Consider the following 14,933-nt stretch of genomic DNA (forward strand, 5'->3'; position numbering starts at 1 on the left):
TATTGTATAAATGAATCATATTTACATAGGTGTAAGTTATTTATATTTAGGAAAATAATTTTAGAACATTTTAATAAACATGACAGTCTTGGACTTTTGTATTCTAAATGGAACTTGCACAAATATGTGCAGATGGGTAAGTACTTGGTGTGTAGGGATTAAAAGTTTTTCACACTTCAATAACTTCGACAAAAAAAATAAAAATTCAGCACTGTTCATCTTACAGGTTGTTGCATTCTCTTCTCAGTCATTTGTTAGTGGGTTAGTATATAATAAAACAAAGTCTTTGTGGTGTGTTACTGTATTTTTAGCTACTTCCCCTGCTGGAGTTTTAATTCAGTGTCCATGCATCACAGTTACTTTCAGAGAAGCAAGTTGTGATACTTTCATGGGAAAAGACTGTGATGTCTTTACACATAATTATCGCTGGGATACATGAAGTATGAAATCATTGTATATGGTTTTCTGTACTAGACAGTCTAGTTCTGTCATGGATTTAATCACATACTGCTGGAGATAAAGGCTGCAAATTAGGGGCACTTTTTAAATGCTGGTATAGTCAGCTTGTAACTTCTTTAAATAATTTCCAGTTTTAGGAGGGATGGAGCACAAGTTTGAGAACAAAGTTAGGGCGCCCATCCAAAATTTGGACACTTGAGAGTTATATTCAGTAGCTATCCTTGGTGATATAGTAGTATCTTTCATTAACTGATCTGACTGGTTGTGTTGATAGCAGTGTACAGCAAATAAGACCAGAGTAGTGTACCCTCCCCAGAATCATGTCAACTCGCCAAAGGTAGGTTCAGCGATGGTAAAAGGTTTAAAAACATGTTGCCAAAACTGCCTTCAGCAAATGAAAGAAAACATTTTTTGCAGTGGGTCAAGTACCCCTGCACCCTCTACCCAATAACTTATATGTATTAGTTCTGTGAACACACAACAGTGGAGAAAAAAAGCAAACTCCACTCTTGGTGAAAGTTAGTTTTGCTGAACATCATTCAAGCATTTTACTCTTGGGGGAAACTAACTTTGCAGATTTGACGTGTTCCCATCCTCACCATATAATGCAGACACAGCTCTTTTGTTACCTCAGTTTACATTCTGTCTTAAGAAAAGGTAGATGTGCCTGCCTACAGCATTCCATAACATTTAGTTCTACTGTACTTCATCAGTGTTCTACACTGACAGGCACTTGCCTTAACATAGTCTGGCAATGAATTCTGAAGACTGGCCACTCTTTTTGAGGACCAAGGTAATGCTCTAATTTTTATTTAACATTCATCTTTTTAAAGGCTATTATCAATCACACTGATACAGTCATACTTTAAACCAGTCTTAAATTACTAAAAATGAGGGGAAAGAACTTTTTGTAGTCGTATTTTGATGTTCTTTACATTACAAGTGCTTCTGAAACCCTGTTAAGTTTTTTTTTTATTTATTCTGCCATAGAATGGCTTGATGGGAGATGGCCCATCATGGTGTGCACTTCCACGTTCAGTTTACGTTAGTTCTTGAATTTTACTGGTTTTGATGGGAGGTGGCCATAATGACATCATTTGTTTTTAGGTAAGGTTTCTCCTTCATGAAATGTAGTCTATGTGCATAGAAGTTGACATTCACTTAATAGTGGCAATACACAAAACCAGGGCCGATTCAGCACTAGGTGACCTAGGCAGTTGCCTAGGGTGCCAGTCTGGCAGTGGGGCCCCGGCCACAACATTAAATGTAAAAAAAAAAACAAATATATATATATATATATATATATATATATATATATATATATATATATATATAGTTTACTATGGTTTGTGCGAATGACAGTTTGTTGGTAGCACTGCTGCCGAAAATCAGAATGTCGTGCACAAAACGTAAATGGATGGGATAGTCGAACACACTTATGCGAATGCAGTAGTGCATTTGATTATCTGCATGGAGATCGCAGTACAGTGGGGATTGGATATTCATCCATATCTCCACTGTAGTGCGATCTCGAAGTTAGAATATATTAGTAGCAGGGGGGCAGCCCCCCACAGGGGGGGGGTGCAGGGTGATTTGCACCCCTGCAAAAACGTGATATGTCATATAAGAGTCTGATTTACATCAGCTCCTATATGGCTATCACGTAATGGTTTCAGTAACAATGTCGACTCAAATGCGTCGATCATTTGGGTCGACATTGTGGCTGGTCGGAATGTTTGTGTTCTGGTTTACTTTTTGTTGTTCCAGACGGCAAATATTTTGCCGTTCAAACAAACAATAGTAAACCAACCTATATATATATATATATATATATATATATATATATATATATATATATATTTATATATACACACATACATTTTCTTACTTTTTTGAACTTTAAGAATTAAAAAATGTGTGACCGTTCACTTTAAGCAGTTTCTTGCTTTGCCCATGTCCATGTCATGCTGTTTCCTGCTTTCAGACAATGAAACAGGAGTAGGTGTGGGAGAGAGATTTCAAAGTAGAACGAGAAGCAAAACTAACTGCAGGTGTCTGGAGTTCAATGTAAAGGCAGGTGTTGGAGTTTTTGGAGTCTCCTTTCATTCACAGGTATTGCAGTTTGCTTTAATTTGGTAGAGAGATATGTGTGTGTCTGTGGAAAGTGTCCCTCTTACTTATGGAGGCTTGTCAGAGTCACACCCTGTACCTTAGGTACAAGAAAGTAAGAACCTTAATCCAACTGTTAGACCTATACATGTTGATGCAAAACGTCCTAGTAACTTAAGTGATTTAAAGTAGTATGCCAGAGAAGACCTAAGCATATCAAAAATGAGATATAGGTGTCCTTCAAGCATGTAACCCCCCCCCACACACACACACACACACACACACACAAACACACAAAATGTACTACATGCTGAAACATTTCTGATTTGTGTATGACTTGTGGATTGTTGCACAAAAGCTACAGCTACAGCATTTATATTACCTCTAATTGTTTTGCTATATTCACTGAACTAAGGAATTAATTAATTCATCAGTACACTTGGATTGTGTAATGTAGTTTAAACATGTTACATTTTACTAATATATTTTTTCAGTACCTTCTTTAGAGCCTCCAGCAAATGCAGAAGGTTTTACATTTATCAAGTCATGTAGTCTGCATTATTTAGTAAAGATCAGAACTGCCTTTTCTTCAACATCCCTTATGTAGCCATTGTTGAATATTTAGCACAGAGTATTAAAGCTCTGGCTTGTTAGTGAGCTGCTTCTTGTGGCAAAGGTGCAGGATTTGAACCTTTAGACCTCCATTTACTTTTCATGTGACATTGAGCAAGTAATTTAACCAGGCAATGCTTTTGAGCTACTTGGAGTTTGTGTTAGGCTTTTTAATGATCTCCAAGACAGCATGCGTAGTAACCATGAACCTGTTGTCATTGTTTGCCAGACATTTCTTATTGCATAGCTAATCTAGTTTAAAAAATGTTTGGGAAATGCTATTGGCACACTATTTTTAATGCAGCACAAGGAATATATTCCTCAAGGGCAGCAGGCACTGCATTTATCGATGAAGCACTTAAATGCAAAGATCTGATATTCCCTGTTTTCATCCAACACATGGATTGTTGGATCTGACCTCGGGACCAGCTCTGAAGCTTCATGCCTCTCCACTACCCATAATTCCCCCCACTCCACCTTATTCCCCCAGATCTAGTTTACTGTTTGAAGCATCATGTGTGTTCTATGGGCTAGGCTTGTAAAGGCTCCAGGCCATTAGCCTAGTACACACCTGTGAACCTATGAAGGTGCTTTGTCAAAAGTGTATCCTTTATGGCTTCTCCTGTCTTACTGAGAGACTTGTCTCTCCAGTTTACTTTATGACTATAGTTTAAAAAAAAATTACATTGTTTATACTCGGATAGTTTTTCTATAGACATAGTTATTTTCATAGGTTTTTCGATAGATGGCTTTAGATTGTTTAAAATTGTTGGCGTGTTTTAACTTACATACTTACATAGTTTTATGTAGTGCTGGCTATACCTCTATGTTTCGAGAATGTTTGACAGCCAGGGATTTAAAAAGTGTGCTGAATGCGGGTACAAAATCACCCTACAGGATCTGCATTCTTTGTGTCTCCTTCTTGGGCGCTGTCCCTCTAGAGACAGACTGTGAAGCATGTGCCTCTTTTAGCACTAGGGCTCTCCAAACTCATAAGGAAAAGCTTATTGTCAAAGGCCTTCTTCCACCGACAGAGTCTCTTCTCTTTCAATTGCCACCTGTTCATCCACTGCTGCTGCCTCCTTAGCCAAGAAACAGGACAAAGCCAAAAGCAAGAGCAAATACAATCAAAAAGAGACAAGTGAGAGGGAAAGACTAAAAAAAGAGGAGAAAGAAAAAGAAAAGTTAGAAAAGTTTTAGAAGCAGTCTGTGGACCCATCTACTTCAGTTGGTCATGATCTCAAATCTCCCAGCAGGTTGGATTCATCAGTTCCTCAAACCCGACCCTCCTCTCCTTGGCTCAATTCTCCCTGACAAAGAATACACTCCCCAATATTACAGAACACAAGATATTCAAGACCACCTTTGGTGAATTCTTCTGTTTGGTCATCCAGAAGCCTTACTGAGTAAGATGTCGATAGAGTGATGAGAAAGTTCTTGAGAATGCAAGTTCAGCTTGAAGGTCTCTCAGTGCTGTCACCGCTGAACACGCCAACTACTGGTCCAACAGCCCCTTCTCTTCTCTCTCTCTCTCTCTGGTATAAATCCATCCATCAGACCTAGCTGTCCTGTATCTGACCTGCCCCAGTGAGCCTTTGCTGGAGCTGACAGTTCATGCTACTTTGACTCTTGACTGTATCCCTATCTCTGTTGACCCTGATGCGTTCACATCAGGAAGAGTCTCAGAGGATAAGCATCGGCGCTAGGACTTGAGGGGATGAATTGACTCTGAAATTTTCAGAGCCAGCTCTCCCTCTCAAGGCCACAACCTTTGACAGCTCGAATCTTAGATTGGCCTCAGGTCCAAAACCAGTCGGTGCTAGTGAGTCTTTTTCTTCAGACAGGAGGAGATCTTCATTGAGGCCAAGTAAAGCTTTGGCCTTCGAAGCTTTCAAGAGAGTTTTGCTGTGCCGAAAGAAAAGGTGTTATCACTCAGCTCTGCTCCACCCAAACCTCAAGAGGATTCTGCTTCTTCTTTTCTTTGTTCTGTCCAGCATAGTCAGTCGGTACCACAGGCTTCCAAGACTATTCACTTTGTGAGTTCCCAGTCTGATTCTGACCTGTCTGATCAGCTGCCAGTACAGGTTCACAGGAAACAGATGGGCAAACAGAAGCACATAGCTTCATCCCCAGAGTCTTTTGCTGAAGACACAGATTTATATAAAGGTGAAGGCTCCCCAAGATCCCTCTCAGAAAATGTCACCTTTGGTGAGATCCTCGAATTGATTAAATAATGAGGTGAGTGGTCCACAGGTAACCCTTCACCAGATCAAACTGTGCTCTTGGAAGCCTTTGTTTCTGGCTCATCTTCATCCTGGGTAGTACCTCCCACTGATCCCCTGATTGAAATTGTATCTCAGCAGGTGTGGAAGGACCCTGATGTGGTGGAACCAATACCAAAGAAACCAGATAGGATCTTGGCAGCATGTAAGGACAGGAAGCATTGAAGCAGTAGCTGCCACGGGGGTAGTAGCAACCACCAAAAAGGAATTGTTGGAAGAATGTTCCCCTGACCACCCCATTAACAGGGAGTCTAGCGTGTTGAAAAGGTTTGAAAAATGGATGTACACTTTAGAGACCTTTTCCCTCAGAGCCCTGAACTATTTGGCTCATGTAACGATTTCAGGGAGACTTGACTTAAAGAGGTCTCCAGGTCTGTCTTTGGTAACCTGCCTGCGGATGTTCAGAAGACCATGGACTCCCAAGATAACTACCTTTCTGTCAATATTGAATGTTAGCATACAACTGCTGTCTAACACAGCTGATGGTACAGCTAAGACTGCAGGCACTGCCATTACTATGCACCAGCATGCCTTTATGCGTCTTTGTGACTTCACTGAAAACTTTAAAACATACTTCATTAATGCCCAGTTTGATGGTTCCATGCTTTTTTATACCAAAAGTAAAGGACACACTAACCAGGAGCCAACAGGATGGTAAAATTCTTTCCTCAGTGGGAATCCATTTTTCCACCACACAAAGGACCTTCTCTAGGAATTAGAAGGGTGGAAAGATGATGAGGTTTCGCAAATCTCAAGGTTATTATCAGGACACTCCTGGAGACAGACCTTTTCTTGGCAGAGGAAACGGTAACTGTAATGGACATGGCCCAAGAGGCAGAGGCAGATCGCAAAATCAGGGCTTTCACTGTCCCTTCAGCAAGAACCCCTACTAGCACATTATAAGGTTTGCCCAACTGCTGCACTCTGGAAGCAGTACAGGGTGCTTATCCTCACATCTGGAAGCCTGGCAAAATGTAACAAATTCCTGGATATTAAAGATAATTTCCAGAGGTTACTCAATTCCCTTTTTATTTCTCTCAATAAAAAAAGAAGAATGTTCCTGATGTTCCGCCCAGTCATTGGAAACTTGCAGCAGCAGAAATTTCCAAGCTGCTATAATAGGGAGTCATCCAGCCAGTCCCCAACTGCCAGTTAGAGTCTGGAGTCTATTCAAGGTTGTCTTTAATACTCAAGAAGACAGGGAACCTCACACCCATTCTAGATCTGAATCATCTAAATCAGTTTGTAAAACAGACAAAATTCCAGATGGTCACAATTCAGTCATTTTGCCTCTTCTAAGGAAGGATTATTGGATGTGCTCCATAGATCTTTAAGATACATGCTGTGATGTAAACATAGAGAAGTATTCCAGGAGATTTCTCTGTTTTCGACTGGGAGCCAATCATTACCAATTCAGAGCTCTTCCCTTCAGTCTTACCACAGCCCACACAATGTTTACCAAGATAACAGCAGCGGTTGCCATATTTTGATGATTGACTTCTCACTGCTACCTCCAAGCATCTGCTGTTACATCATCTGGACCCTCTGCGCCATCTAATGCAAAACCTATGAATCATGATAAATTTAACCAGGAGTCACCTGGACCAGACTCAACAAGTAGAATTCATTGGATGCTGCCTGGACTCATTGTTACAAATTGCCAAATTACCTCACTCCAGAGTGTTCTCCCTGCGTCTGACAGCTACACAGGTACTTCAGCATCCTTCACCCTCAGCAAGGTTAGTTGTACGACTTTCAGGTCTAATGTACTCCACAGTTTTACTGGTTACACTAGCCAGGTTTTACATGAGAGTATTCCAATGGACCCTGTTTGTGCAATGGTCTTAAAACATTAACCCATTAAATACCAAAAATTTGCTGGTGGATAACATCTCCTTCAGTGATGGAAGGCCATCATTGTTACATGGATCCACCAATGACTGTTGTAGCCGCAGACACCTCCCTTATGGGGGGTGCATTTTGAAGGGAGAGTGGTCCAAGGTTCTTGGTCACATCTAGAAGCCAATTTCACATTAGTGTCTTGGAGATGAGAGCAGTTCTAGTGTTACGGACACTTCAGAATGTTCTCCCAAGGATGTGATTTCCGTACAGGGGGAAAATATGGCAGTAGTCTGGTACATCAACAAACAGGGAAGAACCTGCTCTTACTCACTTTGTCAGGAAGCCATGACAGTATGGCAGTAGGCGATGTCTTTGCACCAATTTCTGACAGCATCCAGTGTGTTAGTAGACAAACTGAGCAGAACTGTCTTAAAGGCTCACAAGTGACCCTCAGTCCAACAGTGACAGCTTTGATTTTCCCTCTCTGGGTCCAACCTTGCTGCGACCCTTTTGCTTCCTATTTGAACAGCAAGTGCAGCAGTTATTTTGCCCTGATCCCTCCACAGGGACAGTCAGCAAGAGACACTCTGGTCCATAGTTGGCCCCCAGGTCATCTTTATGCATCTCCCACATTGCCCCTAATGAACAAATTCATCCAGAAAGCAAGACATTGCAAGGCCAGAGTGATCCTCATTGCTCCTTTCTGGACCCAGCAAACATGGTTCCCTTTCCTATGTCCTCTACTAGTACATCCCCCACAGATGTTGGATCAGTATCCAAATCTTTTAACTTACCCAGCCGGACTGCATCCTCTGGACCAGAAATCCATGAATCTAACCACTTGGTTCCTCCAGTTTTGAATTTAGCCAGAGATGCCAGGCTTCCAGCATCGGTTATTCAGATTGTTTCAGCATCCCAAAAGTTATCTGAAAAAAAGGTTTATCATAGTGGATGCAAAGAGTTTTCATCTGGGTTATGTCAAAAGAAAAGATCCATTTTCTGCTCCCATCCCTTCCATACTGGAGTTTGTCTGAGCTCTTACATAGTGGTTCCAGTTTCTCCACTGTGTAAGTGCAAATGGCTACAATTTCATATTTCCACACAGGTCAAAATAACACCTCCATACCATCACTTAGTCTCTAAAATCTTTTTGAGAGAAACATTCCTCCTACATTTGCCAATCAGAGACCCAGTCCTTCTATGGGATATTACTGCTTTGCTCCAAGCATTAACTCATCATCCCTTTGAACCTGCAACATCAGCAGACTTGATGCTCCTGTCTTGCAATACAATTTTTCTTCTGGCTGTTACATCGGCCAGGTGAATTTCAGAGTTACAGGCCCTTCCCTGTAAACCCCCTTATCTGAGTTTCCACAAAGAGGTTCCTCAAGGAATAATGCATCCTTTCTTCCTAAGGTGGCATCCAAAGCAAGTTTAAACCAGTCAGACTACCAGTAATCAATTTACTTGTTTTTTTTTCCCAGATTTTCAAGCAAAGGTGAATATATTCTGCATATGTTGGATGTTCACTGCCATCTCAGGTTTTGCATTCATAGAACAAAACTGTCCAGTAAACCTGATCAGTTGTTTATTGCCTTCTCTATGTCTAATCTGGGCAAAGCAGTTTCTAAGGTTACACTTTCAAGATGATTGTCAGATTGCAATTCATTCGTATAAACTAAAAAGGTCATATCCTAGCCATTGAAGCCCAAAGGTCATTCTTTAATAGCAATAGCCACTTCAACAGCCTTTATGAGTAGACTGACCTTTGATTATATCTGTGCTGCTGCAACATGGCCAACAGTTCACACTTTAGTGTCTCATTATGAATTGGATGTACAATCTAGGTCATGTTCCTCCTTTGGTTCCACCATTGTCAGGAACATCCTTCTTTGATACCACCCAGGTAAAAACAGCTTTGGAGTCTGTCCCATGTGTTGAACTGGACAAAAATAGACAGCATTGGATGTGAAATTATGACCTTACCATAACAATAGATCTGTGTTGACTGATTTTCTTCTGGTTCAAACATCCTCCCTCCTGCCCCTTCCAAATTATCATCTATTGGCTTCTACTGACCAAATGGATCTTACTTTCACCCTGTATGTGAACTGTCCTATTAGACTGTGATCCTCTCCTAGATGTTACCCGTCTAGTTAGTAATTAGCAGTGTGGCTATAACTGCTGGATTTGGGGGATGTCTGTGGATGTAAATGTACACATAATCCACCAGTGGCCACATGCATTTTCAATGAATGTGAATTTCAAAAGAAGAGAAGTTTACTGTTGCTCATGTTATGTTTTCACTGTCAGACTTTTTTTTTTCCGTTATCAAAAAGCTGTCAGTGCTTGTACCATAAAACTAAAAAAGCAAATGTTTTAAGTCAGATGTCTGTAAATGCTGTAAAAGCAAAGAAGAAAATAGTATGCACAATGACAGATTTGAACAGTGTTTATAGTAACAGGAGGAGAGACAGCCAAGTAGTGGGATACTGGAATGGTTGCATGGGGGATATGGGCCTGGGTCTGTTACTCTGCCTAGGGACCCATTTGACCATGATCCAACTCTGCTCAAAACTACTACTTGTTTTTAGAATTTCTGCACAATGTCAGCATTTTTCCAGTGACATTCTAGTTTATGTTGCCATCTTGTAAATGTAATAGAATGAACTCTTTCTACATCAACTACAAGACAGTGCGTAACCTGTATTGCCTTTCGGAAGTTTGAAATTTAATTAGCTCCATGACTCTTTCCCTCCATTCCTCTTTCAGACAAGAGGTGTAATATTTCCTAAAATTCCCATCTCATCTGTCTCAGTTCTAAATGACACATTACTCAGTAAATGTGAATCCCCAGAAATTTGTTGTTTATGAGCTCAGTAAAAGGAAAAAGCAATGGCTACAAACACTGTACAGTGTCAGCTTTTCCCTTGTCAAATGTCTGAAAGTTTGATGGCCAGTATTTTTTTTTATCTGTTGACGAGGTAAGGCCACTGGATACATTTTCATTTTTCAGGACTAATTATGAGACACTGACTTGCTCTAAGTCACACTCTAGGCAAATGAAGGTGGAAGGAATCAAAGCTTGTACCCTAGACACAGGAAGCAGCTCATCAACATCATTAGCTTAGAGCTTTAGTCCTGTATGCTAACTGATAATGTAAAGTAAAAAGTCAAGGAGATAATTTCCTAATGAAAATTCTGCAGTATTTTCCACTGGTCCATCATGGTGTACACTTAGGAAGCTGAATACTAAAGAAGTACAAAAGAAGTTGAGAAATCAACAAGTCATGTTTTATGTACATGAGCAGTGGAAGAAACATTTATAGGTAGTAGAACATGCCGTGACTTGAGAAGATGCTGAGTACATTTTCTGTGTGTAGGGTACATTTTCAATGCTTTTTAAATATTAATGAGGTCTCCTGTTATCCTTAAAACTTTAAGAAAAACAAGTGAAGTCTTTCTGTTTTTGTTGCTAAGACAGGTTGTGCATGTCACCCAGTGCTCTGGTTTGTTACTTCCAAGCTGTTTGACCTGACTTTCATTCACTTGTTGCACAGTGGCTATGGCAGGCAGTCACATCTTCTTGAACCTAAGGATACATCCTTGATTTTATTGTTGGCATTTCAGGATAGATAAATATGTGCATCAAATGATGTTTCATTCCTGCTGACTTGCCACAGCAGGGATTTTGCTGCTAACAATTTCACAAGCCTGGCATCAGTGGACCAGCAGGGGAGTGACAGATGTTGTAGTGTAAGGCCTGCTGAAAGTAAGTGTTTGAACTGGAGCAACACTGGAACATGGGAGATAGTAACAGGCTGTATTGCTAGGCCTCTCACCTGCTATTTAGTTTTGAGTCTCAAGTAAAATTTATTCAGAATCACAGTCTAGTTCTAACCATCCATATCTTACTGCAGGACACTGATAAGGGAATCCTGCTAAATATAGATGTGATAGAATTTAAAACTTGTAACCAAGGTAGAGCATAATCTCCAAGGGCCATTTCCAGACTCTGCTCTGGAATAGAAAGTAAAAAAAAAATATTGCAAAAGGCATAAAAACTATATATATATATATATATATATATATATATATATATATATATATATATATATATACATATATATAAAAGATAATGTATATTTTTCTACATAATGTATATTGTGGAATTAAGAGAATAGGCTAGGTTACATGTAGTGTGGCGGATGTTGCTCAATGCTGGGTTATTAAAGTAAAAACCATGTTTGTACATATAGACTAGACATATTTTATTGAGTGATTGATTGATTTACAAATTGCATATATTGTAATATGGTAACCCTATTTGTACATATGTGTGATATATATATATATATATATATATATATGTGTGTGTGTGTGTGTGTGTGTATATATATATAAATATATATATATATATATATATATATATATATATATATATATATATGTGTGTGTGTGTGTGTGTGTGTGTGTACTTTTTTTTTTTTACAGTTTGTTTATAGTGGAATACATTGTAATATTCTCACCCAACGGAACTTTATATTTCAAGTGCAGTTTATTTATAGTGAATTACCCATTTAAAAATGAAAAAGAACACTTTCTGTGTTAAACTGTGTCAACTCAAAAAGTCTTTCAAAAGAAAATAATGTAATATACAGTTTTTGGTCCTTTTCTGGTCAATAAACTCTTATTCACAGTATTCCATACTTGGTTTTACTCCCCACAGGTCACAGAATGTTTCTCTTTAGTACTTACACTTTCTCTGTCAGAGAGGTTGATGTCTGCAGTACTCAGTCTCATGCTGTATAGTCCCCTGCCTGTCTCTTCTCCACAGTACTTCCTCTTTCTTCCACTGAGGCCCACATCTCTCTGTCATTCTGTGAACCACTTTTTATAAGAAAGGGGTGTGGTCTCCTTTACTCTGTGCAAATGCAGATTCTCCTCCCAGAATGCCCCAAAACCGCAACTCCATACAGTTACTGTGTATATATATATATATATATATATATATATATATATATATATATATATATATATATATATATATATATATATATATATGTGTGTGTATATGGGTCCCCTTCATGTAAACAAAATCCCACTTACCCGACTTTCATAATATCGAGCAGAGAATACCAAAAGGTCCACAACACCTATCACTCGGAACACGGACATGTAACTAAAGGTAAGTAACTACTTGGCCAATATGCTGACCTTTGCACCTGACCTCCACTGTAGTGCGATTTTGGAGTTAGTATATTTAATTGGGGGGGGGGTGAAGCCCCCCACGTGGGTGTGTTTTCTTTATGTTTGTTTCAGTTTGTTTGTCAGGTTGGCCAATGGGTTACTTACCATTAGTTAAATGTTGGTGATGTTCATCGTGTTACCCTGCTGCAGTCATCACACTTGGGTTATCCTGTCATCAGGTGGTCCCGCAGTCGGCCGGAATTCCAAAGTCTTGGTCCGGTGTCGGTTGTTGTCGCTTCTTCCCTGACGTCAGTGTGCCAGGGGTATATATAATGCATCCGACGTCATTTTCTCCAGTCTTTCTTGCCGCGCGGTGCCTGAAGCAGAAGCAGTTCGCAAGTGCCGGTCGGCTGACTCCTGAGATTTTCGAAGTCGAATTTCAGATCCGAAGTCTTCAGTAAAGCTAAGTACCCCATTGGGGAAACTTTTCTTGCCTCAGACCGATGTCAGAAAAAGTTAACAATTGTATTTCCTGGGGGAAGCAAATACCTCATAAGGATTTTCATTCTTACTGCATACCTTCCCTAGGCCCAGACCATGACGTCACTGGTTGTCATTTTTGTGCTAGGTTTAATAAGCGTACTATAAAAAGACACTTTGATTTAGCATGACACTACTTCGGTAGAAAATTTAACTACACAATGCCGTCGGAGCAACCGACTACCGGCGTGCACAAAAAACGCAAGGATAAGGACAGGCAGCCTAGACCCAAGCCAGACTCCGAGGCCTTGGCTGGACCGGTCTCCGGTTCACCGGTCTTCAGTGAGGCTCCGACACAGCCCCTGACTACCGCAGATTTGGAACCTGAGACTGCTTCGGAGCCTTTGGTGGAGAGTGCTAGGCCGACGCAGCCATTTTGTTTAGCCCCTATCGACGGCACTGCAGAAAGAGATGGTGCTGCAGAAACACCTTCGGTTTCTGAAGGTGTCTTCAGACCGACGACACTCAACATAAAAACGTATCCTAAGCTTAAGACTCCTATTAAACCTAAAAAGACTGCACTTCAGTCTCCAGTTCAAGGCCCCATGCCTAAGAAACAGATGCTTAAAATGGCTGAATATTTGATCTCTTTAATCAGGGGTTCCCAACCCCCTCCCGACAAAAGGCCTAGACAAGAGGAAGATTATTCCTCCTCTGAACAAGTGTCTATTTCCTCAGTCTCCTCTGAGGACCAAGATTATTCCTTCTCCCCTTATGAAGATTCTGATGCTGAGGATTCTATTCCCTCAGCTTCTCCTCCTGAAGACTACTCCTTTGGGGAAACTTTGCACACTATGAGGGAACATTTTCACTGGGAAGGTCAGGACTACTCTGACTCAAAGAAAAGGCTCAGAGAGTTTCTTTTACTCCCCCAGCACAGACCACTTGCCATCCCCCCAGTTTTAGACATTGTGGATGATGTTTACTTAGAATCTAGTTTGAACCCAGATTCTCTGCCTCCTGCTCCAGCCAAACCAGACAGATACTATAGAGTGCCTGACTCCCACAAATTCCTTTATAAAAGCCCTGTTGCTGATCCAGAGACTATCTCCCAGGGTCCCAAAGGGGCTAAGGCTTCAATGGCAAAAAAATCCTGTACCCTCTGAAAGGGACTCCAGAGCACTAGACAGGTGGGTGAAAAAGGTTTACACCTCAGCCACTCTAGCTATGAGAGCACTAAATTGCCAATTTCACATGCTAAAATATCAGCAATTTCTACTGTCTCAGTTAAAACAAAAAATGAGCACACTCCCTCAACAGTCTGAATTGAAAGGAATGCAGGATCTGTTGCATGCAACTGAACAGGTGGGCAAACATACTTTACAATGTGGGTTTGATTCTTTGGAGGCTTCCTGCAGAGCAGCTGTCACTGGATCTGTTATACGAAGGCATGCTTGGTTAAAGGAACAAACTCTGCTTGATCATGTTAAAGCAAAGCTTCTAGATGCTCCCTTACAGCAGGATGTTCTATTTGGAGTTAAAGCAGAAGAACTCTTAAAGAAAATGGAGGATAAGGCAAAATCTATGAAGACAGTCAAAGATTTTCTACGGGTATAGCCCCCACGCTTCAGCAGAAATTGGCCAACAAAAAATCGGTCCTTTCCAGCTAGTGACCGACCACAGAGATGTAAATACAGACGTCCAAGAAGCAGGGGACAACCACAAGCCCAATACAAACCTCGACAATGGGGCACTACAACACAGAAGTGAGGAGAAGACAGGCCCCAAACTACCAGAAGGCAAATTCAATGACTTACACCTCATCTGGCCAAGCAACACTCTCTTGGCAGCTCCCTTGGGAGGAAAACTCGCACTTTTTTCAGACAACTGGCACATTGTCACAAAGGACAAATGGGTCCTAGACATAATTTCACGAGGACACAGATTCCATTTCCACAC

General features: G+C 40.6%; 1 protein-coding gene across 3 annotated transcripts in view; it reads left to right on the plus strand.

Moving 5' to 3' along the window:
• RHPN2 (rhophilin Rho GTPase binding protein 2) overlaps positions 1–14,933 on the plus strand; it is a 2,376,893-nt gene that overhangs the window by 2,304,042 nt on the left and 57,918 nt on the right. The window lies entirely within an intron of this gene.

This window comes from Protopterus annectens, chromosome 8.part1, assembly GCF_019279795.1.
Source record: "Protopterus annectens isolate FY-2018-M chromosome 8.part1, PAN1.0, whole genome shotgun sequence".
In the NCBI taxonomy this organism is placed as follows: Eukaryota; Metazoa; Chordata; order Ceratodontiformes; family Protopteridae; genus Protopterus; species Protopterus annectens.